Below are 14408 nucleotides of genomic sequence, written 5' to 3' on the forward strand. Positions count from 1 at the left end.
TCACAACAAGCAAATGAAGATAAGAATTGTTTATCATTCTTTTCTCTGATCTTCTCACAGCCTTCCTCAGGACAATGCCTTGGAAAGTTGTGCTTTTAACCTTCGTCCATGGAGAAGATTTTCAAAACTTTGGGATGGATTGAGATCTATGACTGTGTGAAATAGATAATAGTATAGTTTATCACAGGGTGAAAAATTTAGAGTTTTGGCTTTCTCACATGCAGGTAGATAGAAGACAAAATGGAAGATTTGGGGCATTGTCTTGTCTCCTTCTTCTTCATCTACTCCATCTTCTGCTGTGTTGGTGGCACAGAGTGATCAGTTGGGAGAGCCGCAATGCAGAAGTTGCATGGCATTCAAATAATTAGTTATTGGTAGATAAGTAGAAATATGGTACATTTTAAGAGTTAATTGGATAAAACAGCTTTAAAAGACCTTGAAACTGTACATCTTGGGACCTTTTTTGCTTTTTTCTCTTTCTGCACTAAGTCTGCTGTAGATGGCATGCAGAACTTCTGATAAGATAAAAATAAACAGCAACATGAATACTGAAATGTCCCATTCTCACTCCTGGCACAGAACCTTTTATTAGGGGTCTCCCATGCAGGGGCCCCAAGGGGTGTCACACAGTGCTGTAACCACTTCCCTGGGGAGCTTGTTCCACTGCCCAACTACCAAGCGTGAAGAACCTTTTCCTGATACCCAACCTAAACCTTCCCTAATTCAGTTTCAGGCCTTTTCCTCAAGTCCTGTTACTGGCCACAAGTGAGACACAAGAGTGAAGAGATCAGTGCCTGTCCCTCCTCTTCCCCTCACAAGGCAGTTGTAGCTGCAGTGAGATCTCCCCTCAGTCTCCTCCAGGCTGGACAGACCAAGTGACCTCAGCTGCTCCTCACACAGCTTCCCCTTAAGTCCCTTCACCCTTTTCATTGGCCTCCTCTGGACACTCTCCAATAGCTCAATGTCTTTTGTCCACTGTGTCACCCAGAACTGCACCCAGCACTAAGGTGAGTCAGCCCCAGGGCAGAGCAGAGCAGGACAATCCCCTCCCTTGCCTGGCTGTAATGCTGTGCCTGATGCACCCCAGGACACGGGTGGCCCTCCTGGCTGCCAGGGCACTGCTGACTTGTGTTCAGCTTGCCACTGACCAGGACTCCAGGTCCCATTCCATGGAACTGCTCTCCAGTCTCTTGTCCCCCTTGCCTTGTGTACACACACATCCAGGGCTGCCTCATCCTAAGTGCACAATCCAACACTTACCCTTGTTAAACTTCATACTGTTGGTGGTTGCCCAGCCCTCTATTTTATCAGAGCTTCTCCACAGGGCCTCTCTGTCCTCAAGGGAATTAACAGTTCCTGAAATTTAGTGTCATTGGCAAACTTGCTTAGTATTCCTTTCAGTCTTGCACCCAAGTTGTTAATGAAGATGTTGAAGAGCCAAGGGCCAAGGATGGAGCCCTGTGGAAGCTCATTAAGGACAGGTCTCCAGTTTGATGTCACCCCATTGTGAGTATGGTACCCTATATGTCATAAATTTTAAAATTCATCATTTAGAGCATCAGTAGCAGGTTGAGTTTTGCTTTTTGGTTTTAGTCTGGTTTTGATTGATGCTGACTAAGTGGGAAGACTACCCATGCTTTCCCTGCCAGGGAAAAGAGATTCTGTGCCAATTCATTCATACCCACTGGGCTTGGCAAATATACAATTTCTGGAAACCACTGCCATCACTCTGAAACTATTCCATCAGTACAAGTACAAGAGTATTGCTTGGTTCAGACTTGGAGCATGGGTTTGGAGCCAATCTCTTTATTGCCGCCATTCACTGCACTACAGTTTGCATTGCAAAGCCATCTTGGAACATGCAGACAGGATTCCCTCCAGCTGAAATTAAATCATTCCAGGATCAGGACCCAGTATTCTCCAGCTGCTATGGAACCAGCTGAGTCAAATTAAAGCATCCAAAATGCCTGTGGATATAAAATGATGTCCTGGTATCACTTCTTTCACACTCCTGATCTGCTTTTCTTGAACTATAGATGTTACAGTTAGTAGACAGGTGAGTCACTGTGCGCAGACATCCCTCTCTGTTTGGCCTTCAGCCTCACTTGTCTTCATATAGACTATTTTCTCCTCCAAGTATTGCACTCTTATATTGCTTACAGGTGCTGCTCAATCTCTGATCATTTGATTCATTACCACTGCTCTTCTCTGTGACCAGTCTCATTCTTCACACCTCTCCATCTTCACACCTCCCAGGAATGAAGATCAGCCTCTCCTCCCTCACTGTAGTATACTTGATTCCTGCCAACCTCTTCACGTATCTCCACCAGTATGAGTTTGATCATCTTCCAACTTTGTCCCAATGCACCAGCCTTCTCTTCAACCCTTCCACACAGGAGCACCCCTGGAAGTGCCTCCATTTCCCAGCAGACCTCCCTGCTACAAGCTCTCTCTCTTTCTACCACTGCTGCTTTCTATACCAGCCTATTTCTCCAGCATAGCTGATATACACGCCAACAAACTGATCTTTTCTATGCTTTTAAGGCAGCTCTGGGCATCTGTGCCTCACTGACTTTTTGAACCAAAGGCTTATCTGTCTGTTTAGCCAGCCCTAATGGATTTTCTGCCTGCAGATTCATCTAATGGCTTTTCTTGAACCACATCCCCAACATCCTGTGTCAATGCATTCCACTGTTTATCTGTATCCTGTAGTTCCTGGGCAATGATAAACAGAGGAATAATCACTCCCTATCTGAACTCTTCATCCCATCATACTATCATATGTGAAAAGCTTTATGTCATATCCCATTTCAGAAATACCTTTTGCAAGCTAAACAGTTGTCCTTGTCTGCATTCCTTTCTGCACTACCAGGTCCTCAATGCAGGAAGCTAGTCTGGCACAAGTCATTGAAGATCCAGTTGCATTATAAATGTATCCAGACAGTTGTGTTGTTGTTTTGGTTTTTTTTCTTAATCAGTACAGCAGGAAGGAGGAAAAAAATTTAAAAAAAACCAAAAAGGTAGCACAACCCTTAAAATCTGGATGCGAATTAAAGCAGAATTCTGAATTCCTGACATGATGCAGTCCAGGCAGCTTGGGATGCTATTTCCATGCCTTAGGCAGCAAAAACAAAGACTGTCTGTGTGAAAAAGAGTGAGAAATAAAGCACTGGGTAGGACACAGTGGGCCTCACTGCAGCTATCTGAACATGCAGTTTTCTGTGGATATCTTACATGCATTCATGAAATTATATTTCTATCTAAGGCTTTTGAGTACCAGATAGCCTTCAGGCTCCAGGAAACTTCTGAAGACTGGTCAGAGCCAGTGGAGAGTCAACACTGCTCCTAGCTTAGCCAGAGACAACAGCAAGTGGGATGAGTCCGACAGAGAGCTCCCTGAACAGGCTCAAGGACTGCAAGTGAGTGCTACACCTGCCCTGCATGACACTGTCATGCCAGATAACTCCAGGCGAAGGAAGGACAGCAGGTAATAACACAGATAGATATGAAAGTTTAGAAAGGGTTAGTTTGGAAACAGCTCAAAATAAAAGTTTGGATTTCATGGGGAAGTCTTGTTTTTCTGCAGGAGTTGAAGACACTTGCAGATTTCCAGACTAATAGAGTAAAACCCCTGTGTGGTCATCTGCCTGTACTAGCAGTGGGCAGTGGCACCAGTGGAAGCATAACCCCACAACAACAAAAGGTGTGTAAAACACTTCTAGTGATATTAATCTTCCAGATTCACACAACTGAGCTTGACTGCAAGACAGACAGAAATAAGAGTACGAATGCTGCTATTTTTTTTAATATATGTAAGGTAAGCTGTCACAAAGTCACAGAGAAGTTCATGTTGCAAGCTATGTCAGGGAAGGAAGTATAGGTAAGACATCGTAAAACTCTTCTGAAATATACAAAATCATACATAAAATAACAACTAGTTTCTCAAAATTGAAGGAAAGAGAAGGTAGAGAAATTGTCACTTCAGTTCCCTCTTTACACATTAAATGCATTTACTCTATCAGGCTTAAGAAGCCCTGTTCTAGTAACAGCCCACAGACAACTGGACTCCAAATCAAAGGTTGCAAAACAAAGAGATCCCCCAAGATAAGAGCAAGATAAGCTTCAGTGAAATAGGGTTTTTTTCAACCTCAAGGATGACCAAAAGATACTCAAGAATATCCTTTGATATTTTTTCTTCATTTTTTTTCTTCATCAATCTATTAAGCAGATATGTGTGCTGAAGAGAAAGTTGGGAATTCTTAACCACTCATCAGAGTCCAACATGAATCATGAACATTGGGAAAGAAACATGGAACACAAGGACCAAGACAGACTTTCCAAGTGGATTTCGGCTGTGGGTTTCCTTGCTTTAACTTAGGGAAACATCTATTCCTAATATCATCACCAGGAGTTTATTTCCAGTATCATGACCAAACCACAAGCAAATTTAGGCTGGGAGAGACCACAGATGGTCCACAGCACAAACTTCTAGATAAAATAGGGTCAGCTTTTAAGTCAAGCCAGGTTTTTCACAGCCTCATTCATGTGAATTCTGAAAATCTCTAGAGGTGGAGGTACTAAAGGCAAGAAAACCATCCTGCTAAGCCCGTGTCTGGATAATTGTGAACTCAGTCAGTCATTACAAACCAATTACAAAAGCAGGTACTGGTCCTACACAGTGCTCTTCTTCCATGAGGATGAATTACCTACCCCACCCACTCCAGATCTCAAGTCAACACAGACAATAAAATCTTCCTCCACTTACGGTCAATGTTCAAACTGGCTTAGAGGACTCCTGCCTTCAAATTGTCATCCCTCCAGCAACAATAAAAGATAACTCAAGAGAGGAAGTTAATTGTTGTGTTATGGAATAAGAATACCACCTTGGGACCCTAAGGGCAAAGCCCAGCAGAACATGCTGAGAGCTTGGAGAGGAGACAAGTATGGTCTACTCCGTGAGAGGAGATGTTTTAGGGGTGACAAGCTGGACAAAAGAAATTTCTGCAGGAGGTCAGGTAGCTGTTGTTTGGTTAATGGCAGACTGAGAGATGTTATCTACCTCCAGAGAACACTGCTGTTTGCACTCAGTGACATTATTTAGGTGAGCATCCTGTTCAAGTTTCTAGCTATGCATCATCCTGAGAAGCTCTTCCCACAATTCCTCCTCTTTGCTACTAAAAACAAAACTGCCTTATTACCTTGCCAAGTAATAACTTCTGCTTCCAGCTACTGGCTCTCATTGTGGTTTGTCAGCCCAACTGAATAATCCATTATCTATAAAGACAGAAGCAATTTTTGATCTTTTCAATTCCACAGAAACCAAGAGTTCACCAAAATACAACCTGGAGACCAAGAAAGAAAAAAAATGTCAACTTTATACTTGAGCTTTTACTTATAAAATCTCATAGAGGGGTTGGGTTTTTCTGTTCCAAGACTAGTGTTGCCTGGCAGGATGCATCACACCCAGAACTACTGCACAAGAAGATTAATGTATGGTAGGAGCACGAGCTTCAAATAGATGCAAGGGACTATGGAGTCAAACCCTTCAATCCCTATTAACCCTTTAAATAAATGGCATGTTTTTTAAAACTGTGAGACACTGAATTCCAATTGATTTCTGTGGAACATGTCAGATGCCAGACTATCATTAGCAAAATCAATCTTTTCAATTAAGACTCGAGCATCAGTTACTGACATAAAGCCTTTTGCAAATTCAAAGCAAAGCAACCATGACCACAGACAGGAGGGGTCAGAAGACAGAGTGTGATCCTCCCTGACTGCAAGGAAATGAGCCTCTGTATGTAGAAGAACCTGAACATTACAAGAGCAGGAACTTAGAGCAATGCTATTCTGATTTTGTTTTTGTTCCTCTACATGTGCATTTTGGTATTCAAATTAAATTAGAGAAAATGGCAGAGAAAAATAATATGAATTAATTACATTTAAGTAGATGTTAGCAAGACAATCGTTGACTACTTCTACTTCTCTCTTGCAATTAAAGAGCTGTCTGGATTCTCTGTGCCTATTACCCTACAATTTTGTTGCCAACACAGGATCCTTTTATGGAGAAGACAGAACAGAAGAAACCAAGGGCGACAAGGAAGATTGGTCTTTCCTGGCATCATTCACATTACAGGTGGTGTTCCTAAAAACCTCAGTGTTAGGCTTCCTAGAAACAAGCACTGCAACTGTGCCAGCAATTCAGGCAAAATGGTAGCTATGCTCTTCTAAGGCAATATTGTTTGTATTTTTCAAGATTTGTGTGTTCTTGGTTAGGGAAAACACTGTGAAACACTAGTTAAATAACTGGTTTGAATAACCTCAGTGTAACCATGTGAAAGGTGGCTGAGAGCTGAATAGCACTGGCAGAGTCAAATTTGCTGCAGCTCAGAAAACAAAACTGCACAGAGTAGCTGTGGTGCAACAGGATTCAGCACAGATCAATGGTGTGACACTGGGGGGCATTCAGGGACAGCCCTTTTGGCAGACTGGCAAACGTCCTACATGCTAACACTCCATGGCTAAGCAAGATCCAGGTGAGGCTGGAGTAGGACAGTATGGAGAGAGATCTGCTGCTCCCAGACCTTTGTTCTTTTTTGCCTGCTGTATCAGTCCATATCCCAGCCCACAGAGTGAGCCACGTCTGAGAAAAAGGGACTTGTACACCAAGCACTTCTCATGCATCCTACATTGATTCCCAGAAAACCTGAGATGAGATCCAGAAATTTCAGACTTTACCAAGGAGGAGTTCAGCCCTTTTAACATATGGTCTAGAAGGCAAGCTTAAATCATGGTATTTGTAGAGCAAGGACTGATTAATTTCAGCTCTTGGGAGTAAACCCAGTATTTGCCTTGGCCACTCCCTGCACCTTTTTTTTTCTGACTGTCCCTGCTCAACTTTATGTACAAGCTCAAGCCACAAGGTTCTTATTTCCTGTATTAATGCAACTCTGACATGGATAGCCTTGCCCAGTCATCTTTTTCTGGGAGGAGCTCTCCCCCAGCATTGCCTCCTCTCCTGCACAGCTACCAGAACTGCAGAAGGAAGAAAAAGATGGAGTTTGGCCTCTGCTGCTTTCCTGGAAGCTATCTTATCAACTTTCATGAACTTTGTCTTAATCTCAGGTATATAAAATCTCAGGTATATAAAATACCACAACTGCTGGGATTTTCTTCTACTTTGTCTTCCTTATCATTTTCCTAGGTGACTTCGTCCCACAGAGGGAGAGAGGCAGTGCAGTCATCTGCACTCTCTGCAGGTAGGTCCATGTTTCTTGGCACAGAGATAAAGAGCAGGTTATTCACCAGACTGGAAGAAAACTCTTCAATAAATCAGAGCCCTGAAGGATGCTCAGAAGAAAGAGTGAGAGAGACACCAAACTTTGGGCACTGCTCCAGAAAATTTGAAACTGAGTGAAGCAGAGCAGGGAATAGGTCAACAAGGGAAGAGAGAACAGGGCTTGGAGCTGCACACTATCATTGGTCCTACTCTTGGCAGTGGTATGTCTCCAAGCTTTAGAAAGGGTTTTGCTTGGCTGAGGGTCAGAAAGTCCTATTTTTGAATTCCAAAGTGCTTTAGAAATAATAAGCATCAGCATTGCACTAATAGAGCCCTGCAGGGTGTATTTTCAAAATGAGGAATTGCTGGCAAGCCTGTAATACCACAGAGGGGAAATCCCTGGAAATATTAGGCCAGTCTAGCTTCTACTTACAAGCCAGTATAACCCTACGAGTATCAAAATCTCTCAGCCAATACAGCCGCGTCGATGATGTAAAGGTCTTTCCTGTTTCTCCTCAGGAGAGGCAGGAGGAGCGTCAGCATAATTGCAGTGTGCTGCAGGCTTGCCTCAGTCAGCACTGCAGCCAGAGCAGCTTAAAAACATGCACTTACAGGAAGCCATGTAATGACTACGTGTGAAACAGCTCACCACACCATCACTCTGGTGCCTTCTTGCCACAGGAGCAAGAGACCAGACTGTCTGTGCTCCTGCTGCACATCAAGAGATGGCCAGAAACAATTCTTTCAAAGCACAGCTGCTGTCCAGCCTAACCAGGGATGCCCTTGGCTCTGAGTAGCAGTTTAGTAGCAAGGTCCAGCAGCCACCCAGACAGCCCACTGGCCAACTGTAAAATCACTGGTGTTTATAACTGGGAGTCAGGAACATTCAGATAAGGTGCTGGCATTCTGTGGGGCTTTTTTGTTGAAGCAAACACTTCAAACAAACTTTCCTATGAGAACGGAGAACAGGGTGTGGCTGTCAGGGACCGGCTGAGTCCCCTTGAACCGGGCAAGAATGGATGGTGGGGAAATGATCTGAGACACTTTCCCTCCACAATGTTTCTTCACAGAGTCTCTGTCATACTCTGTCACATCCTATTCCCCAACAGTTTTCCTATCAAAATCCCTGCTGGGGAACTCAGGACCTAATAAGGTAGCATGAAGACTTCATGCTATGCAGCCACTGTGGATCAAGGAATACTAAAAAGTCAGAGGCAGCAAACTGACCACAATTTATGAGTAGCCTGCAAGGTCATGCATACAATCTAGCTTAGCCTGCCTCAAGGCAACTGTCTCCCACTCAAAGCATCACCTTTTTTCTGGGATTTACCAAAACTTTCAGTTCTCTCCCTAAGCCTCTTTAACAGTGAGTGCTTGGGCACCTGAAGCTTACAGCACAGGGACCTCCTCTGTACTCAACTATTCATCCCCAAAACACAGCTCACATCACATTTAGGTATCCGGTAGTCCAGACAGCCCACAGGCAAGAGAGAATTGCCCTTGCAGAGGCACCATAAACCTGTTCCAGAGTCAGCAGCCTGCCCGGTGCCAACCCACCTAGAAAGAGACTCACAGACCTAGGCAACAGAAAATCCACTCATTATCCAGCTACTAACAAATGGAGCAGACACAGAAACATGAAAATATTATCCATTACTGGCATTTGCAGAGTGAGAAATTTTCTCAGAAGGGACAAACCAACATACTTCAAAGACAAGCAGAAATTACCCAGGACGAAAAGGAGAATGAGAAATATACAACATGCAGAGATACTCTGAACTCTACCAGGAAATCCACCTCCTGCACAGACACAGCCAGGAGCCAGTTGGATCAATGGAATGGAGGTGATCAGTGCTGCTGGTCAGGCAGGCGCAGCTGCCACACAGGGCACAGTGGTTTCCCTTACCCCTGGACTTGCAAAATAGGCAAAGTCATGCTTAGGTGCTTTGCCTCAGAGGAAGAGGGACCAGGAGGAGATTAGGGCAGAGTTGGGAGTGCAGGAAGCAGAATTGTCTGGTTGTTTGTCCAAACATCACCAGTACCTGGGTCTCAAGTTTCCAGTCTAAGGCAACTCTACTGAGATAATGGGCTGTGATTCGTTGCTACAGAGTAACAGATTGTATGAATCTGAAATACAGCTCATCGAAGCTATAATAATAGATGTCATAATGCTAATTCACCAAACAATAGCAGCACAGATAAAAACACCTATATTTTTCCTGTCTCTAAAAAGCAACCAGCTCTTCCCTATTCTGCCTCCAAAAGCTCTAGAGCTTCCTGAAATGCTCACAACCAAAACATGAACTCCATTGTGTCTCCATCAGTCACTCCCTATCTCTGATCAAACCAGGAGAGATTAGAGCTCTCCAAAGAGGGCACAACCAGCCAGAGGAAGAACAAAGGGAACGGCAGGGCTACACAGGCTGCTCCTTTGTTAATCCACTGGGAAGCCTGCACTGGAGAAGCTTAAAGGCAACCATCAGTCAGCCTTCTCCCAAATGTTCCCTAAATCCTCTGCAGAAATCACTTCCCTTGAGCATCCAAGGGGCCAAAAGACGTTAAGCCTGTCCAGGTAAGTACCCTTTACAAGGACTGCAGCACAGTGTCTTCTTAGAAAGTATAAATGAAAAGGGCTGGGGCAGGGTGGCGTGGGAATCAGGAACAGACAGGATGCTCCAGAGCACTACAAGGAGAGCACCACTCCCTGCAAAGTGTTCACTGGCCCGGTGAGGCCAGTGCACATAGCTGGCATCACCGGGCCGTCGGTCTGCAAAGTGCTGTCTGTTACACATTCCTTTGCATCAGCCTGTCTTGACCTTTGACAGAGCTGCGGCATCAAAGCCAGACCCACGGAAGAAGCAGTCTTCAAAGCTGTGTTGCCTAAAAATATTCAGGGTGCCAGTTCCTCCTTCAGGGGGAAGTGTTACCAGGGGATCCCGGTGCCAGAGAGACACTGAAGTGGCTGTCATCACGCTCTGTGCAAGATGTAACCTACCCTGACATCAAGCACCCGAATTCCCCACAACTCCAGCAAAAAAGGCCAAATTTAACCCGTCGCACACACAGCCATAGGTGAGGCTTCTATATAAGCGAAGTTATTCAGATGGGAAATCGTGCCACCGGCGGCACTAACCAGCAGGGCTGACAGGAGACGCAGCCTTCCCGACTAGGCAGCAGGATGGCTCGGGTTGACAAGAAGCCCTGTTGCTCCACGCAACTCCGCCTGCAGACCCCGGGTCGGAGGGCTCTCACCGCGGGCCAGCTGCCAGTCCGCCACACCCCGCGCAGAAAATCCCGCCGGCAGATTCCTGCAGGAATAGCCCTGGCGCTACCGGCGAGCGAGAGACTCTTGCCCGCCGAGGGCGCGACCAGCATCGGCTGCCCGGACCGCGGCCAGCGGGAACGCCCCGCTCCCCCCGCAGGCGCGGGGGATGCCCGAGGCCCGGGCACCGGGCGGCCAAGGCATCCTCCGGCCGGCCGTGCCCCGGCGGCCGCGGCGACGGCCCCAGCTCCGCACAAAGCGGGGTGGGGCCGGAGGGAGCTGCGGCACCCCCGGCGCGAAGCGGGCAGAGCAGCTTCCCCGCCCCGCTCCCCGGCACCGCCGGGCTCCGCGGGCCCCGGCTGCGACAGGTGCCCGAGCCGGCCCTGCCCGCGCGTGTCCCGGCCCCACGCCCCGCACCGCTGCCCGCGCTCTCGTACCTTGCCGCTGGCGACGGGGCTCTGGACGTGCGCACGGGAGCCGCGCCGCGCCAGCCCGGCCCGGCCCGCCCGCCGTCCCCGCCCCGGCCCGCCCCCGCGCCGCGCCCCGGCCCGCCCCCGCGCCGCGCCCCGCGGCCGGGAGGTGCCGGCGGGCACCGGGCGCTGTCGCTTGCCCCGTGGAGCTCCGAGGAGCCTGCCCGGGGCCATCAGCTCCGCGGCTGTGCCCGGCCCCTGGGCGCAACCTCCCGTGGCCAGCGAGGGTTTGTCCTGGTGCCATGGCAGGAGAGAGCCCCTCCGCAAACACAGCAAGGTGCTCAAGTGTCTCTCCGCTACCCTGGGCTCCTAGAGCCATCCCACCCGGGCCGACATGCGCCATTCGCCGTCACCATCACCGCTGCAGGTGGATCCCCGACCATGTGCCCGGAGGCCCGGAGGTGAAAAGTGGTTGCGTGATTCTCCTACGAGATGGACCTGCCGGCACCAGAACGTTGCCGTCACTTGCAACGAGTACCACAGACCTTGCATTAATAAGCTCAGAGAGCTTTTGAGCGCTCTGTGCCATTTCCTCAGTGTCCCACCAGGTACCGCTCATTCTGAACACCGCACACACCCCTGCAACAGCCTTAATGTGACAGGCTTAGCTGGCAGCCTCTGGCTGTCTCGGCAGTCCCTGGCAGATGGAGAGACACTGCCCCAAAGCTGTAGGCCCTTTACTGATGGCATATGGGTTTAGGAAGCTTCTCACAGAGCTCACACTCAGACTTTGGGGTCAGCTAGTAGCTTGGCAGCACTGCAAACCTCCTCAGTGCCCTGAATGAGGAACTTAGTAAGCAGACAGCAGCAACCAAGATTAAATAGCAGAGGAGGTTTCTTTGGCCAGGTCACCTCCTCAGCTAACACTGCTCTGGTCCTGTCTGATTAATCAGGGTCTGAGACAGGTAGCTCATCTATATACCTTATTGCCATCACTCACTGGCTAGCAGAGGCAGCTCTGGGCTGAGCTAGGAGCTGTGACAAGACTGAGACTCAATGTCCTTCACAAGTGAGATGCTGCAGATCAGCGTAAGGGAACAGAAAGAAAAGCAAACATGCCCAAACAACAGCGTGGATGCTGTTGCCAATTACTAACTCCTCAAGGCACAGTACTATTTATCAAGAAGCTGTATATCAACCTTAGCAGATGTAGACAAAGACAGAAGGGGTAAAGGCCTCATGAACGCTTCCAAAAAAATGTCTCAAACACTCTCAAACAAAGCAACAGCAGGCAACATAGCAGGATTGAAATCACTGGAACAGTAAGAACTGCTGACAATGCCAAGAGAGAGCAGCAGGAAGTATGTCCTTAGCTGAAAGGTAATTCAATCAAGGGGAGATCATGACCACCAACCCAGTGACCACTTCCTCACTACAGTCCCCAACTCAAGTAAAAGAGGAGATTGCATGTGTGATTATGTCATTAGCATGCCTGTCAGGACATCTCAAGTTCTTGTGGAGAAGAAAAATTATGCCTGTGAAAAGACCAGATACACTGAATTCTTCAAGGGTGCAGAGCAGGATTTCAGAACGAACCAGCAACGACTAAGAGTGATCTTTATCCTTTGCCACCAGGTGCTAGCCTGGGACATTCCAGGGGACTGAGGCACTTCAGCAGATACACCACCAGACTGTTGCTGTTGAGGAAGGATGGGAATGAAGAGACTCTGACTAGATTAGAAGGTTGCTGAAAGTAAAACTCCGATTTATTCAAAATATACTGCTCTTTTATACAGAGCTTCGTGAGGACTAACTCCATTGGTTCTGAAGTGAAAACAACCCACAGCATTGATGCAAAGTGCTTGACATACAGTGATAGAACTTAACTATAAATAATGTGAAAAACAAGAGAGATAAAGAATTATTTACATTTTTCTTCAGCTTTTTCCCAGGCTAGAAACTCTCATTTTCTTTCTTTGACTAAATCTGAGTCCCACACCAGACAACTGTTGAGAAGCAATGTGCATGGATGGAGCACAGGAAGGAATTTCTGCGGACATGAATTGTGGATGCTAGTGCAGCAGCTGTCCTAGGCCTGCCCTGCCTATGAGAATTGAGATGACTTCTGGTAGCCCTCAGGATCCTCGCAGTGTGTGCTCACATGTTGCCTATATAGAGTTGTACAAGACTGAGAGGTCAGGTACTGATACACAGAGGATTTCCAGTGCTTCCTTTAACACATGTTGTGCTACAGCCCTGAGTAAGCTGTAGAAAATTGCATGCAGGATTGACAGGGAGAAAAAGACAGATTTGTTTAAGGTCTTTGGGGGGAAAGATTTCTTCTACCTACAGCTCTGCCCACTGTAGGCATCTGGCTATGCTATACATGTGCAAATGCCATTCATGAGAGCTGTTTTAGGTGCTGACAAAGTGAATGGTTTGGGACTCCCCAGTCCCCTTTGCAGTCTTAAACTGGGTGGCTGAGACTGGGGTGTCCTTGGTGATTGGAGTGAATGCTATCTCTGTTGTGTTCCCTGAGATATCTCAACTGGTCATCCAGCAGCAACAGTCTGGCTGAGCGACCCTGGTGACAGCCTGTGTCCACAGAAGTGGCTTCTGGGAAAGAGTACTCCCATACAACCCTTATGCTGTGTAAAGGGCCTCCAGCAGCCATCATGTTTGTGCTTTCTGTTGAGATCCAGCAGCAGAAGTTGGAGACACTGCAGCAAACACTAAACTCTGACTTATCCCTGCTTGCAGAGGACAAGGGTCCTGACGTGTCTCTGGTAGTTCCGCATGGACACATGCAGGAAGCTGCTAATTAGTTATGACCAATTAGCTTAATCTTTAAATAAACTTCACTGGTTCCTATTTTTCCTCCTGTAATTATTTCCAGCCCCATGCAGCACACTATCACTAACTGTGCCACATGTACGCAGCTGCAGGTGGGCATGGAGGGCACAACACCCAGCTTGGGACTGATTTAAAGCACCATTGCAATGTTAGAGCAAAACTGGAAGCCTTTTCAGAGTTTGTGGCATTGGCATTTCCCATCAAGGTGCAAGAGTTTTTATGATGTTGATAAATGTTATTAGAAGATGCAGCAAAAATATAAATTGGTTTTAATTTTGTTTTGGTACTTTTCCTCCCTGCAAAATTGCTGCCCATAGACAATACTTTTCTATTAACAAAATGATTTTGTAAAAGAAGAACATATAGGCGCTATTTTCAGCATGGAATTGTAATGTTGGGCTGAATACTATTTTTTCCCAAATGATAAGGACGGTAGACCAGAACATTTTACTCTTATTAAATAAAGGGAACAATGTAGTCTTGGAGGAGTAGACAAAAAAACTCATGCAAAACATAAGATGCCAGCTTAGCTTTGCAAGGCTGACAAAGCTGAAGTTATGCAAAGCAACAATATTGCACTTACTCAAAATGAGGGTTGAGGAAC

General features: G+C 46.8%; 1 protein-coding gene across 2 annotated transcripts in view; it reads right to left on the reverse strand.

Annotated features, from left to right (window-relative positions):
* The window catches only part of CORO2A (coronin 2A), a 63955-nt gene extending 52893 nt beyond the window's left edge, over positions 1-11062 (reverse strand). The window contains exon 1 of one of the 2 annotated variants that reach the window (XM_021537106.3): positions 10979-11062. The gene's annotated coding sequence lies outside the window, so the exon portion shown is untranslated. Of the gene's footprint in view, positions 1-10412; positions 10700-10978 lie in introns of those variants that run through there. The other variant, XM_085566848.1, reaches the window with a different exon arrangement.
* Between the last annotated feature and the right edge of the window lie 3346 nt (positions 11063-14408).

Source organism: Lonchura striata, chromosome Z (assembly GCF_050655825.1).
Source record: "Lonchura striata isolate lonStrDom1 chromosome Z, ASM5065582v1, whole genome shotgun sequence".
Taxonomy (NCBI): domain Eukaryota; kingdom Metazoa; phylum Chordata; class Aves; order Passeriformes; family Estrildidae; genus Lonchura; species Lonchura striata.